Consider the following 16,349-nt stretch of genomic DNA (forward strand, 5'->3'; position numbering starts at 1 on the left):
GTTGAATTTGTCTGTCCCAATGGGAAGGATGCACAAGAAAAGAAAATTTGAAACAGCTGCAAAAATTAGAATAGCAGTTAGAAGGAAGAACTTTAATTATCCAAATATAGACTGTGATAGCAGTACTGTGAAAGCTACCAAGGAGCATGAGTTCCCAGAGTGTGATCAACACACAAAATCTGCAGCAACAGCTTTCCAGTCCGATGAGAAAAGAGGTACTGCTAGACACGGATACGGGGGAATCAAGTAGGTCAATTAAGTCAAGTATCAGTAGGAGAACAGTTAGGGGCAGCAATCATTATGATAACTGGAAAATTATAAAATAATAGTAAAATTGACCAGTCATTAGCTGATTTATGAAAGTGAAACCATGCTTGACAAACATGTTGGACAGTCTTCTTTTGAGGGTGCTGCTTGTAGTATAGACCAAACAAAACCAGTGAATGTGGTATATTTGGAGTTGCAGAATGCTTCTGACAGGGTCCTACACAAGGGGCCAAATAAACAAAATTAGAGAACACAGGATTGAGAGTAATACATAACCATAGACTGTCTGTCCACCAATTCAGTGAAAAAAAGGAGAAAACAGATCACTCTCAGGAATACCCACTTGTAACAGTCTGTATCAGTGATTGGGCCAGTTTTTTTGCAATCTATATAAAGAGTTTAATTTGCAAACCAAATGTAATGCTTCCAAATTTGCTTATTTTACAAAATTAAGTGGAACCAAGTTGAAAAAGATGCAAGGAGGCTTCAAGTCGATTGACAGTCTTAGGTAAAATGAGCAAGAATATGACAGATAGAATGTCATGTGAGTAAGTATGAAGTTATCCATAGTGGTAGGGAAAACAACTGCAGAATATTTCTCACATGATGATATGTTATAAAGTGATAATGTCCAAAAGGGACTCGGTGTCCATGTTCATGAGTAAATATGAATTAGCATGCTCTTGCAGCGAGGAATTAGGAAGACAAATGGATTAGGGCTTTTCCTCACACAGGGATTTCAGTACCAGACCTTTGAGCATATGATCTGCTGTGATTGTGTAGTGTTGTGAGGACATGCTGGAGAATTCTCTCCAGCTTTGGTCACCTTATCTAAGTAATGATGACCTTGCCATAAATGGAGTACAATGGAGGATCAATAGACTAATCCTTGGAATGGCAGGATTATTTTACGACAAAACTGGACACTTATTCAAGTTTAGAGATACAGGCTACTAGACTAGGTGGGATTGAAGTTCACAAGGAAGAGGTATTAGAAATCCTTCAAAGGGTGAAGATAGATAAGTCCCCTGGGCCGGATGGGATTTATCCTCGGATCCTCTGGGAAGCCAGGGAGGAGATTGCCAAGCCTTTGGCATTGATCTTTAACTCGTCATTGTCTACAGGAATAGTGCCAGATGACTGGAGGATAGCAAATGTGGTTCCCCTGTTCAAGAAGGGGAGTAGAGATAACCCTGGTAATTATAGACCAGTGAAGGGATAGGATTTATAATCATCAAGAAAAGAATAAATTGATTAGGGATAGTCAGCACGGTTTTGTGAAGGGAAGGTCGTACCTCAGAAACCTTATTGACTTCTTTGAGAAGCTGACCAAACAGGTAGATGAGAGTAAACCGTTTGATGTGGTGTATATGGATTTCAGCAAGGTGTTCGATAAGGTTCCCCACAATAGGCTATTGTACAAAATGCGGAGGAATGGAATTGTGGGAGATATAGCAGTTTGGATCGGAAATTGGCTCGCTGAAAGAAGACAGAGGGTGGTAGTTGATGGGAACTGTTCATCCTGGAGACCAGTTACTAGTGGTGTACCGCAAGGGTCAGTGTTGAGTCCACTGCTGTTTGTCATTTTTATAAATGACCTGGATGAGGGCGTAGAAGGATGGGTTAGTAAAATTTGCAGACAACACTAAGGTCGTTGGAGTTGTGGATAGTGACGAAGGTTGCTGTAGGTTGCAGAGAGACATAGATAAGCTGCAGAGCTGGGCTGAGAGGTGGCAAATGGAGTTTAATGCGGACAAGTGTGAGGTGATGCACTTTGTTAGGAGTAACCGGAAGGAAAAGTACAGGGATAATGGTAAGATTCTTAGCAGTGTAGATGAGCAGAAAGATCTCGGTGTCCATGTACACAGATCCTTGAAAGTTGCCACCCAGGTTGACAGGGCTGTTAAGAAGGCATACAGCGTTTTAGCTTTTATTAATAGTGGGATTGAGTTCTGAAACCAAGAGGTTATGGTGAAGCTGTACAAAACTCTGGTGCGGCCGCACTTGGCGTATGGTGTACAGTTCTGGTCACCGCATTATAAGAAGGATGTGGAGGCTTTGGAAAGGGTGCAGAGGAGATTTACTAGGATGTTGGGCGGGGGGGGGGGGGGGGGGGGGGGGGGTAGGAGAGGTCTTATGAGGAAAGGCTGAGGGACTTGAGGCTGTTTTCATTAGAGAGAAGGTTGAGAGGTGACTTAATTGAAACATATAAAATAATCAGAGGGTTAGATAGGGTGGATAGGGAGAGCCTTTTTCCTAGGATGGTGACGGCGAGCATGAGGGGGCATAGCTTTAAATTGAGGGGTGAAAGATATAGGACAGATGTCAGAGGTAGTTTCTTTACTCAGAGAGTAGTAAGGGAATGGAACGCTTTGTCTGCAACGGTAGTAGATTCACCAACTTTAAGTACATTTAAGTCGTCATTGGATAAGCATCTGGACATACATGGAATAGTGTAGGTTAGATGGGCTTGAGATCAACATGACAGGTCGGCACAACATCGAGGGCCGAAGGGCCTGTACTGTGCTGTTATGCTCTATGTTCTAGAAAAAGAATAATGATCTCATTGAAATCTACAAAATTTTAGAGGGCACAACAGCGCATATGTGAATAGAATGTTTTCATGGCAGGTGAGTCTAGAAGCAGGGACCAATCGTAAGATAACAGCAGGCCATTTAAGAATTTCTTCAATTTTTTGAAGAATTTCATCAGTCCCAGGGCAATGAACTTTGAAATTCTCTATATGAGTGCGCTGTGGAAGCTGAATCATCGAATATATTCCAGACAGAAACTGATAAATTCCCACACAGCAACAACATCAAAGGTCCATAGTAGAACAGACTTAATGGGTTGATTCCTACTTCTAGTTCTGCTCTACAGTGAATGTGCCTTAATCCACCCAAACCCAAATCTGAGAATTTCCTTCCTGAGCTGTTCAGTCCCTGCCTCCAGCTTTAAGTCTTTCTTAAAATCTATATGACCAAGGCTTTTGATTATCTATTGCAATATCACCTTATGTAACAGTGTCAAGCTGTTTCATAATAATCCTGTAAAATACCTTGGTATGTTTTACGATATTTAACAGTACTTATACAAATGCAAGTTGTTGTTATTTGTCATGGCAGAAACTGTTGAGGGTACAATTGCTTAAATTCCTGAAATTTGCTGCAAACAATCCTACTAATCCTACAGCAGCATGTGACTAACGTTTGCAGAAAACCACGCATATCACATTTTCAATGTCTGCCTGCTCTGCCCACATGTGACTTTATACAGTGAAATGAAACGGACTCAACTGACCTTCCTTCTTTTATTTCATTCTTAATGCGCGTGCACAAGATGTGAATTACAACTGTAGAGATAACAACAGCTAAAATGAAATGTCACGATGTAGGACCTCACATGATCCCACATTTCCCAAGGTGCTTAACACTGTGCATAACATGGGCCAAATGCTGGCAAATGGGACTAAATTAATTCAGGACATCTGGTCAGCATGAACGAGTTGGATCGAAGGGTCTGTTTTTATGTTGTATAGCTCTATGGCTCTACAACAGCAATATAGGGAAATGAGACAATCAATTTTCAGTCCCATGACAAACGTGATGACAACTAGACAATCTGTTTTTGGTATTCATACACCATTTTAACATTCAATATGGTCCCTATATTTTCACAAGAAGCAATTAATACAATAGGAACTGGTTAGAAGCATTTTACAAGCATGATACCTAAAGCTTAGTCAAAGGAATGGAATTTTAAGAGACTTTTGATGATGCAGCAATGATGACAGCTAAGTAGTGAAACATTTACAAACACAGAACAGCATTTAGGAATCAAGGCATAGAATTAATAACCAAATGTTTATTGGAGAGAACATGGGTTTTAGGCAAGCATGAATTAGAACAGGATACGATTTCAATCAGAGTTCTAGATGGGTTTTAGTGGCTGATAATATTTCAAAGGTACAACTAATTATCCTAGTGATGATAATGCATTTAAAAGTTGGAACTGCAAAATATTCAGTGTGTATTATGAAAATGCCCATCTTAACCAGTGTTTGGGCCATTCAAATTCCATTAAAGCTGTTCCAGAACCTATGAAACTGCTGCGCAAAATACGAGGAGCATACGTCCCTTTTTGGGTCTTCAGTATAGAAGTTTATGGAAAGGGTTTCTGTTACACATGGCTCATCGTTGCCATCGCACTTCTATCCTGGGACAGGAACTTTGCCAAAGGTGGTGAACCAAAATGTTTGCTGTGTTCTGGAACTTAAATTTAAATAGCTCCTTTTCCTTCTTTCCTCAATGTTAAATATTACCGTTAATCTAAAACTGGAGAAAGCACAGTATGACAAGTATACTTAAAAATGAACGGCAGCAATCAGGCCTATATCACGATATATCTAAACAGTGGAGCTGTAGACATGCTGGCCGAGCCAATGGGTTTGCTTGCAAATGTTTTGTCACCCTGCAAGGTAACACAGTCACTGCGCCTCCAGTGAAGCACTGGTGTTCTGTCCTGCTTGTTTATATATCTGTTTACTGGGGTGATTGTATTTCTTCCGATTTTGCAAAACGTTTGCAACCAAACGCACCGGCTTGGCAAGCATATCTACAACCTTATCTACAATCCAAGATACAGACCTTCTTGAAAACTTTACATATCTGAACAGTGGATGGAATTACATGAACTGAAATGAGAAAGAGAAAATATATTGTGAGGCAGCAACTGACACAAAGTTATCAATTTTACTGGTTTATAGCTTCAAAATGTTCACATCGAAGGGAAGGACTTTGAGGGGTTTAGAAAAATCATACATGTGCAAATGTATTAAACATAATGATGGTATTTCTAGTGTGTAAATGCTAGATTTTTTTCCAATCAGTGGATGTGGGTTTCTCTGGTTGGACCAACATTTATTGCTCGTTCCTAATTGCCCTTCAGAAGCCTTCTTGAACTGCTGCAATTATTTGGTGCAAGTACACTTAATACTGTTTAGGGAGTGAGCTCCTGGATCTTAACACAGCATCACTGAAGGAATGGCAATACATTTCCAAGTCAGAATGAGGAGTGGCTATGAGGGGGACCTGGCAGATGGTGATAAGCCCAAGTATCTGTTGCCCTTGTTCTTCAGGTTGTAAGTAGTCACAAGTTTGAAAGGTGCTGGTGAATTTATACAGTGTATGTTATACATGGTCCCCATTGCTCTATTGTGCATTGATGGTGGAGAGAGTAATTGTTTGTTCACAGTGCCAGTCAAGCAGACCAGTTTGTTCAAATGGTGTCAAGCCTAGGCATCGTCAGAGCTGCACTCATCCAGACAAGTGCAGAGTATTCTATCACACAACTGACTTGAGCCTTGTAGTTGACAGACAGGCTTTGGGAAGTTGGGCGGTGAATGATTTTCTTGAGAATTCTCAGTCTCTGATCTGTTTTTGTAACCAGAGCATTTGCAAGGCTGGTCTAGTTTAGATTCTGATCAATAATAAACCTCAATGTTTCACCTCACTGGTGTGAGTTGAAGATGAAGCCCAATTATTCCCAGAGTTGGCACAGCAGGTTATTTTTAAAAAACTATGCAGAATTCCTTAATTTACCTGTTGTATAAACCCAGATCACCAGAAAGCATGGATCACACTTCTGTACTCAACAATAATCACAATTTTTACAAATAAATAGATCCTCGATACAGGGTAACAATTATGAACCACCAGTATATAATGTTTCTAGTTAAAACTCTAACACACCACTCTGCATACACATACATACTGGGAAAAAGAAAACATGGGTATTACAAGTTGAAGGAAAGACTGGGATGGCATTTCAGTGGTCCCTGATCACAGGGTTTGCTGAGATGATTCTTGTGCTGATCAGCACACCATTTCTCCATCTCCCCTCTCTTGATGCTTGCATTTGTTCCCAAGAAGCACAGGGTGACTGGTTCACAAATCTAAAAGGGCTCTAATTTTTGAACTACTAACCACAATTTGCAGCAAGTGCTGAAAGATAAGAAAAAACTGGTTTCCTTCAGGTTTAAAATTACAGCAGTAAACAGGCAGCTCCCGATCTTTCTCCCTTTTTTGTTCATAGCTCCAACCTGAGAACATAGTTACTGGCCAGCAGAAGGCCTTTGTCATCAACAGCTGGTACACACTCCATGGCTTCAGCTCATCTGTAAATCTTCTCCACTGTTGCTGGAACCTGCAGCTGTATAAACAGCACCTACAATGACTGTTCAGATTACTTGTTTGTCAAAAAAGTGAAACAATTCTTCAACAATTCTGGATTTTTAAAAACAAAAATTCTCCATTTCAAACCACAACCAAAAATACAGAAAAATGAAAGATTGGCATTACACTAGGATGTTAATAACAGGGTTTCCTATCCAGACACTGCTGTATCAGTGAAAGCACACTCAGCGGAGTGGATTTATTTTGGTGTCCGGCCAATTGATAAGGGGAGCTTTGGGAGTAAAATGCAGATCACGGAGTACTTCAAAAAGAGAGATTACTTCCAGATAAGCTGTATTGTCTCATATGTTGGGTTTTATCAGGACTGATTCTCAGATGAGGTCCTCCAGCTAAAACGTTATCTACTTACTTCAATACAGGTGTCCCTCAATTAACACAGTCATTACATTCCTGAAAATCACTGCATTATTTAGAACATATTCCCACAAAAACGCTTTAAAATTGTGTTTCTGGAATTGCAGATATCAATTTGATGGAATACCATTTCAAAAGAGGAGTCTTCAAATAGCCCTTCAAAGCCTTTAGGTTTTTGGAGTGGTGCATCGTCACTGGATTCAATTTGTGGTCACTTGCAATATCCAGCTTTAAAAATTTAGTCTACTTAACGTTGATCTTAGAGATTTTAATTATTTTTATATTAATGATAGTGTTAGAGTGAGAGAAAATACTAGGTCTCTAACTATCTTAATTCCTGATGCAAGCTTTTCCTCTGCAGGTATTAAAGTCTTGAAAGGCATTCATTTCCAAAACAGTCCTGTCTCAAGCATATTAAACAACTCCTTACAGCCTTCACCAACTTTTTTAATCACTTTCTGCGAACTGTGAAATGCTTATGTGGCTACAGCACTAGCTTGGTCTGCTTCACCAGTCACCTTCACACAACGCAGCATGGCTGTCTTCTCAAAAGTGCTCAAACTACCCACAACAGACATGGAAAGCTTTCAAATCAAGATCATTTGAATCACTTTCAAATCTTCATAAATGCTTCCAGCGAGTAACACATTCAAAACAAGCAGTACATTTCACTGATTCTGACATTCAATCCACTATGCCAAAAGTCTCTCCAAATCCCCATTACCTCAGGAAGTGCATGGACAATTTGAGTTTCACTTAACAAAATTACACCTACATTGTTTTCCTTTTTTCTGATCAACATTAAATTGAACTACACACTAACTTGAATCAGTGAGCCCCGAAGTTCTTTGGATATGCACGTTTCACTCAGTATGCTCAAATCTAGAGAAAACATCTAATTTAACATTGAGTGGAATTGATTTCCTGCTTTTCCTAGTCATGATTTCTATGCTTTCATGGTGAAAGCATCTGGGAGCCATGACAGACAGAGGTATCACTCAGGCAGGCAACAGCGAAATCAAGCTGAACATTGGCATACAATTATCCCTAAGCACTGCTGGGAATCAGGCAAATACCTCTATCGTGAATCAGGCACGTATAATTGGCCTGATGGATAGTAAAATAAAATTCATTATGGCAAAACAATTACATCATTAGATTAATGCAACTTATTGTTGAATGAGTGGAAGACTGATCTGTTGTCTTGCAATGTTGAATGGCTCCCCAGCATTCAATGGTTTCATATCTCTATAATCACAATATGCATTTAGTCAATCACTGTGTAGTACAAATTACATGGAATATATAACAAAAACATAGCAAAATGGTCGTTTTAAGTTGACTTTTCGAATACAAATAATCAGTCATTTGCATAAGCACGTTAAATCAAGGAGGTGCTTTAAAATCTATAGATCAGTTCAAAGAATTACTTAATTTATTTTAAATTGAATGTCTGTACAGTATTTATATAGTACTATAGAGTTTTTGGGGGACATGACATAATTTTAACTGCAATGGGGAAACCTGAAAGATGAAGTGCAGAGGTTATCCTTTAAATGTCTGGGCCAAGTTAATCGATCACTCATTTGCATTTGTTCAAAAATGTATTCAGAAATGCATGCCATTTTTAAACTGGGGTGAGGAGAATTGAGAATTTGTGCTTGAATGCTATTCAATATTATTTTTAAAATTTACCAACTTAAGAACGTTACGGTATGTAGCTTTAAACTTAGTCTACTTAACTTCGATCTTAAAGATTTTAATTTTTGTTAAATACAGCATGGTATAGAGGAGGGACAAAAAATACAATAGTAGGGTAGCTTAAGAAAGTGACCAATAAGACTTACAGATCCTGGGCTTTATAGAGGCATAGCATATTAAAGGAAGAAATTCATGACAAATCTTTATAAAACTCAGGCTCAGCTTCAGCTGGAGCACTGTACTTAATTCAGGGCACTGCATTTTTGAAAATTATGAGAACGGTCCCAGCTACAGGAGAATTCAGTTGTACAGTAGTTTGGAGAAACTGAGACTCTTTTCCTGAATGAAGGCTTAGAGGATATTTCAAAAGCAAAATGTTGTAGCTACCAGAAATCTGAAACAAATTAAAAAAAAACAGCTGGAAGGACACAGCAGATCAGTTAGTATCTGCATAGAGAACAGAGTTAACATTTCAGGAGGGTGAGCTTTCATCGACACAGGAACTCAGGAGATTTGATAGGTGTTCAAAATCACAAGAATAAGTCAAATTGTTCCGAATGGCAGAACCAAAGAACACAAATTTACAGTGACTTGGCAAAAGAAAACAAGGGCAACATGAAGAAAAGTGTTGCAGTGAGCAGTTATGATTTTAAATGCACTGTGAATGAATGTGAAGTTGAAACAGATTCAGTTGCAACGTTCAAAAAGAAACTGGATCAGCAACAGAAAGGGGAAAAAATTGTGGTATATAGAAAAAGACATACATCAAGAAGTGAAACAATCTGTACTATTTTTAAAACAGGGTCATATTTTTCTGAGAGAGATTGGCATGAACTCAATGAGCTGAATGGCTTCCATCTATGCTCAGGCAAGATCAAAAAGAATCACATTCATGTTGTCATACTCCAGGTGCAGCATACTAAACTTCATTCTAAAGTCATTGAGTTGTGACAAGCATATATTTTCAATTACATGTAGACGTATAAATTACAATCTTGTTTAATTTTTATTAGGCAGTGTTAGAAGCCAAAGTTATTAAAAATCCAATTCATTTCATAGCAAATTTACATATTACTGTTGCAGATAACTGCTGGAGTTTCACTTAACCCCATCTTTCTTTCAAAGGTTACCACCATTACATACGAACACATTCCTGAGCTGCAAGGGGTTCTTCTTCACCTGTGAATAATGATAATGAATGTTGATCATGGATGACATGATAGTTGAGCCTGATTATGTATCTCATGTAAGCAAGTGTCACTCAGGAACTAAAAGCATACATTCCCCTGGTTTATTTTCCCATCCCTTTACATTAACACATTTTGTAATGGAGCATCACCATACTGCTTTGATCAGTTAGCTCAGTATCAGTTGCTTCAGGAAAGATCCAGTTGAACTATTCAACGGTTGCACTGACAACAGAAGTTGTTTCCGTTAGGTGGGAAGACTAGGACCTGTGGGCACAGCCTTAGAATCGGTGGTGGTGGTGGTGGGGGGGGGGTAAATTTAAAACAGAAATGAGGAGACATTTCTTCAGCCAGAGGGTGGTGGGCCTGTGGAATTCATTGCCACGGAGTGCAGTGGAGGCCGGGACATTAACTGTCTTCAAGGCAGAGATTGATCATTCCTTGTGAAATCAAGAATTCAGGGGCTATGGGGAGAGTGCAGGGAAGTGGAGTTGAAATGCCCATCAGCCATGATGGAATTGCAGAGTGGACTCAATGGGCCAAATGGCCTTACTTCCACTCCTATGTCTTATGGTCTTCTAACACCATCAGGAAGTCGAGACACCTTACATACTGAGAGTTGACTTAGTTAAATTTCAAATCTAGTAAATCCAGTTTTGCAATAATTGAATCCATGGGCAATTTCCACAAAAAAATTACGTTATTCTAATGAGATAGCGTGTTATTAAGACCTGCATGTTTTAGCTATAAATCATTAAACACTATGACCACAATTAAAGTACCTAATGAAGAAGCCCGATTAGTATTTCAAAATTCATTTTGCATGAATTCTTATCAAGATTTTTTCCATACTTTTATTTGGGCTAATGAGGTTAAAAATCTACAAAACTGGCAAATGCCTATCCTCCATAAATATTGTATAAGGAAAAATACAAGAAATTCTCAAACAAAAGCAAAATCTGCTGAAATACTGCAAGAGTCCAGCAGCATCTGGGGAAAGACAGCTCACATTTCAGGTTGCAACAAGCGTTTCATGGGGTAGTGGAGGCTGGGGATAGACATGAGGTACAAATGATAATTGTCTTAGCAGAACAGAATACTACTCGTGTTCTTTTGAGTGAGACAGCTGGTGATGGTTTAACCCGAGAGTCACCACGCCTCAGGCGAGGGGAAGATGTGAAGGACAGTCCTTCATGGTAATGTCAGTTGGTAGGAGAATGGAACTCATGTTGTTGGTGTTATTGTGTATTTTAAACCAGCCTTCCAGCAAACTGAACTGATTCCTTTTGAGATATATAGAATGCTGAACTGAAATTCAAATCATTGCTTCGCCCAGAAAACATGGGTGGAGTCTTACACAGTGGGGAGATGTGATGACACAATGACTAGCATTACATCCTTCCGGTGCTTACATGAAAACATACCATGGGACGGATTGGGTAGTGGCATGTTTAGACGTGTGTGTGTTTAGGTGGCAAGTCAGGGCTCTACCATGGTTCTGGGAAGGAGGAAAAGGGCAAGAACTGAAACAGAAAAAGTGTCAAACAGTTAAGGATCCTGCAAACAAATAATGGTAGTACAAGGTAGACCTCTTAAGAGTTGTTAGCTAGAAGACACACCATTTACAGTATAAAGCATTGATGATTTCAATATCTCTGAAAACAGGGTAGGGATAAAATACTACAAGATGAAGATATTTCCAAAAAAAATGGGGAATAGTGCCCACACAATTAATCTATTTGTGGAGAAATGCAGAATCCAAAGCCAATATTTAAAGGTGAGTCTTATCACTCAGCTGCATTTTTCTAACCCTTCTTGGATCTTGAACCAATTTTGGCAGCAAAACACTTCTGGGACTATATACCACCAAGGTTTGAGATTCATATATTCTATATAAAATAATAATTGATAGAATGTAACAGATTAAAATAACAAATGTTTGGTTTTACCCATCACTAAATAGTAGAATTCTCTTTCACTACTTCTCCACCCCCAAGAACTTCACCAGTTATCTGAATCTCAGTGAATCAATTTGCATGATTCCTATTTTCAAATGTCCTCTGAAAATCTTGCCCGGTTGCCATTACCGAGACTAGCTTTCAATGCCAGACTTTATTAGCTGTATTTAATTCCACCAGATGGGATTTAAACCGTTTCCAGTGCATTACCCTGGGGCTCTAGATTACCAGTTCAATGACATTACCAACATGCTACCATCTTCCTCCAACAACCCTCCCCTTCATCCAAGGACATTGGATATTACTCAACCTACTTACTAAATAAAAAGATAAAATGTTGCATTTCAAATTAGAACTGAAATTAGCATTTACCATTTACGAATCAACTCGTTTCATTTGTTGTAATTTTCATTCTGTCCATTGTTGCAATGGATTAGACTATATGTCACTTTCCTCATCAAGAACCCTATTATTGAAGGGGTATAATTACAGAATGACCGGTACTCAAAAAAATACTTCAATTATAAATCCACATCCTCAATTCAGCATTTCAGTGCTGCACTTAATTAGTCTAATGGATGCAAATTTGGAAGCTAGTGTTATGGCAATCTTAAATTCTTAGAAAACCATTTCAGCGATGGAAGGGCAGAGAGGGCAGTTTATTTTGCAATGGTATCAACAGCAGGTTGATTCATACACCACACACATTAGTTATGATAAAATTCAATTACAGATATGGCTCTGTTCCCCCAATATGACACTAGGATAAATTAAACCCATTTTACTTGGCTCCAAAATAAAAAACGCTTTTCCATAAAAGGTGTGGCCAGAGGGGCCAGATGCAAAGTTCCACCTCATCATCCCAAATAGTCTTACGGTAAGACAAAAATTTTGATCTAGATGTGAAAATACCAAAAGGAAGATTACATACACACAATATACAAGTTGGGAATTAATTTGTATTTTCTGGAACTAATTTTGGAAACCTTCCAAAACTAGTAAACAGCCTATAAGAATTGACAAATTGTAATAAACCTTGCTATGAAATCTCAAATGCAAAATAATTGAAATCATACTTAAAAGTCAGCCTTTAGTGAGGAATTTATCATCTTGCGTATTGATTCTTTACTGCAAATGGACAAAAAGATGTTACTACCTATGCTGTGCTCAAACCTAGGGATCAGGTCAATAACAGGCTGTAATAAATCCCAAAAAAGTAATTTGAAAGAGTGCTCTTTGCCCAAAAGCGTGTAGTATTTACCAAATGCTGGTAAAATACAAACATACTTATCACTTCCGTTAAAGTTGGAGGGGAAAAAACACTAAAGGATTCTGATAGGGTTGAACGAAGCCGAAGTTTGTGACACAAACACTGGACTAAACCAGTTCGGCTGAAATAATCGTTTGTGTTGCCGACTCAAAAATGCTGACAACCAAGTCATGGGACACAGCTATATTACTGATTGGACCTTATACTGAGTAGGCAACAGAATAGTTTGGTTGCCATGCCACCAAGTTGAAATTTTCTATTTAAAAGGTTTATATATTCATTGTAAAAATCCATCAAGTTAATACCACACTTCCAAATTATACGCACTTGTACAAAACGCTCTCGTATTTCAGGTGGGCAAGTGGTCACTACGACTGACTACTAAATGATTAGGATTCTGTCAGTACTAATTTAATGGCACAATTATCACTGTTACTGCTGGAACAACTGACGGTATGTCTTTTTTAAAAGACAGTTTTATTTCCAGTTTGTCCGTTATTCCCCTTTGAGTCCCATTGATTTGCCAATCTCCTCAGCACCCCCCCCAAAAAAAAAGTAAGCTCTGTGCAAGACAAAAGCATCAAAACGTTGGGCATTAATTTTTGAAACCAGTTTTCCACATTGCGTTTGGGGTACGTGCTTATGATCTACTGAAAAATTAATTGCTTCCGATGAGGATTCACGGGTAGATTTTCCATTTTCAAATGTTTAGAGAATTGCTTGTACATCAACATTATTTTAAAATAAAAACACTAGAAAATCACCAGTGTACGATACTCCGCATGAATTGCAATCTGCACTGACCAAAAGGCACTTAAACCAAAGCACAAGATTGAAAAATATACACACACCACCTCGAAAACAAACTGAAATTCAAGCTAGAGTTGATAAACACTGGTCGATTTAATTTCGTCATTATCACACAAAACATCTGACGATTTAAAAAAGTGTTATGGTATTACAATTTTATTACATTGGAATGATCATTACTGGACTGATAGAAGTTGTCATTTCATTCGCAGCTCTCAAAGAAAATAGAAAACGTATTAACTAGGAAAAACAAAATCAACTAAAACATCTGCAAGTGACTGACTGCTCCGCATTAGAAAATGCTAACAATGGCTTTTTTAAAAAAAAACTACAACGTATTTACGTGCCAATCTCCACATAACGGTCAGCGTTTCAGCCGCAGCGAACCTCGAGCTCGCTACTTGGGTTTATTATTTTAACGCTGGAGGTAAACCGGTTAAAAGAAAGTTAAGAAAATCGGGTCGGCGGGAAGTCATGCGTCCGAAAGAAAAAGCGTCCAAAAACCGGGTGCCGAAACTAATACTCTTTTTATAAAGATCCATAAGAGGTGGGGGGCGGGGAGGAGAGAAAAGCATCGACGAGATTTTTAAGAGAAAAGCACCACGAGGGCCGTAGCCGGCGGTAAACGGCGAACAGGGCAGCCAGCGGCTGCTCAGTGCTAAGCACACTGCAGTGCCGCAGCAACAAAATCGAAGACGCGGTGTTTGGCGCCGGGCTCCCGCCGCTCCGCAAGTACAACATTACAACGGCCGCCGGCAGATTAAATAAAACCCCAACCGGCGCCGCCGTCGGCATCCCTCTACTCTCCACCACATACAAACAAAAATAAAAAGACGTGTACTCTTTACAACGCCTAAATCAAACATCTCGTCATTAGGCCTCGAATCAGGCGGTCGCCCCGCCATTGTTATTCTGAAGCACGTTTTACTCTTAAAACACCCAACATCGGAGAGAGAGAGAGAGAAAAAATGGCAACACGTGACGCCGACCCAAGCTCGAGCGCAGCGAGACCCGTCTTTTTCTCTCTGTCTCCCCCTGCCACCCACCCCATTTGCTTTCCTCTCCCCAACGATCCCTTTCTGCACGCGTTCAACACGCGGGATTTCAACCAAACGGAATACATTCGCCTGGCGCAGCTCAGCGCCCAGAGCTGCACACTCGCGTGTAAACGCTCGGCGACTGGGGCGGTGAGAAGGGAAACAAATGGGTGTTTAAATACCTCACTCGAGTGCCGTGTGCATCCTCTCCGCTCGGTACCAACACAGGGAGCGCGGAGGGCGGGCCGGGGCCGCGCGGGGCTGGACCACGGTGCGCGCGCGCGCTACACGACGCTCGCGCCAACTAACCTCCCTTTCAAAACTCCAACGGCCGGCTTGACCGTTTATCGGCCTGAGCGCACACTCACACAGTCAGTGTGATCAAACAGACACACACACAGCATACCAGTCTGATCAGACGCACAGACACATACACAAACAGACTACACACACGTACATGCATAAACACACAACATGCAGTCAGCCTGATCTTACACACACGTGCATGCACAAACACACAGTCTGATCTTAACACACACACACACAACCAGTCTAACCTTCTACACACAGGACCAGAGATAATGGGAACTGCAGATGCTGGAGAATTCCAAGATAATAAAATGTGAGGCTGGATGAACACAGCAGGCCAAGCAGCATCTCAGGAGCACAAAAGCTGATGTTTCGGGCCTAGACCCTTTACACACAGGACCAGTCTGATCTCTCTCTCACACACAAAATTCGATTCCACCCTTGGGTGACTATTGACTACATAGGTTTCCTGCCATAATCCAAAGATGTGCAGGCTAGGTGGATTGGCCATGCTAAATTACCCGCAGTGTTCAGGGATACGTAAATTAGGCAGGTTATAGGGGAATGGGTCATGGTGGGATGCTTCGAGGGCTGGTGTGGATATGTTGGGCTGAAAGGCCTATTTCTACACTGTAGGGATTTTATGAAAACGAGTCTGATCACTCACTCGCGCGCACACACACACACACACACACACAACCAGGCTGATCACTCACACACACACACACACAACCAGCCTGGTCACTCACACGCACACACAGCCAGCCTGATCACACTCACATGCACACACACACACAACCAGGCTGATCACTCACACGCACACAACCAGCCTGATCACTCACACACACACACACACACACAACCAGCCTGATCTTTCACACACACACACACACACACACAACCAGCCTGATCTTTCACACACACACACACACACACAACCAGCCTGATCTTTCACACACACACACACACACAACCAGCCTGATCACTCACACACACACACACACACACACACACACAACCAGCCTGATCTTTCACACACACACACACACACACACACACACACACACAACCAGCCTGATCACTCACACACACACACACACACACACAACCAGCCTGATCACTCACAAACACACACAACCGGCCTGATCACTCACGCACACACAACCAGCCTGATCACTCACACGCACACAACCAGCCTGATC

At 40.3% G+C, this 16,349-nt stretch overlaps 1 protein-coding gene across 4 annotated transcripts in view; it reads right to left on the bottom strand.

Annotated features, from left to right (window-relative positions):
- slc39a10 (solute carrier family 39 member 10) overlaps positions 1-15,223 on the bottom strand; it is a 68,019-nt gene extending 52,796 nt beyond the window's left edge. Inside the window, exons 1-2 of one of the 4 annotated variants that reach the window (XM_048533931.2) lie at positions 15,021-15,092; positions 4,914-4,960 (exon numbers count right to left, since the gene is read on the bottom strand). The gene's annotated coding sequence lies outside the window, so the exon portion shown is untranslated. Of the gene's footprint in view, positions 1-4,913; positions 4,961-15,020; positions 15,100-15,147 lie in introns of those variants that run through there. The other 3 variants (XM_059647156.1, XM_048533933.2, XM_048533930.1) reach the window with 3 other exon arrangements.
- Between the last annotated feature and the right edge of the window lie 1,126 nt (positions 15,224-16,349).

This window comes from Stegostoma tigrinum, chromosome 7, assembly GCF_030684315.1.
Source record: "Stegostoma tigrinum isolate sSteTig4 chromosome 7, sSteTig4.hap1, whole genome shotgun sequence".
NCBI lineage: Eukaryota > Metazoa > Chordata > Chondrichthyes > Orectolobiformes > Stegostomatidae > Stegostoma > Stegostoma tigrinum.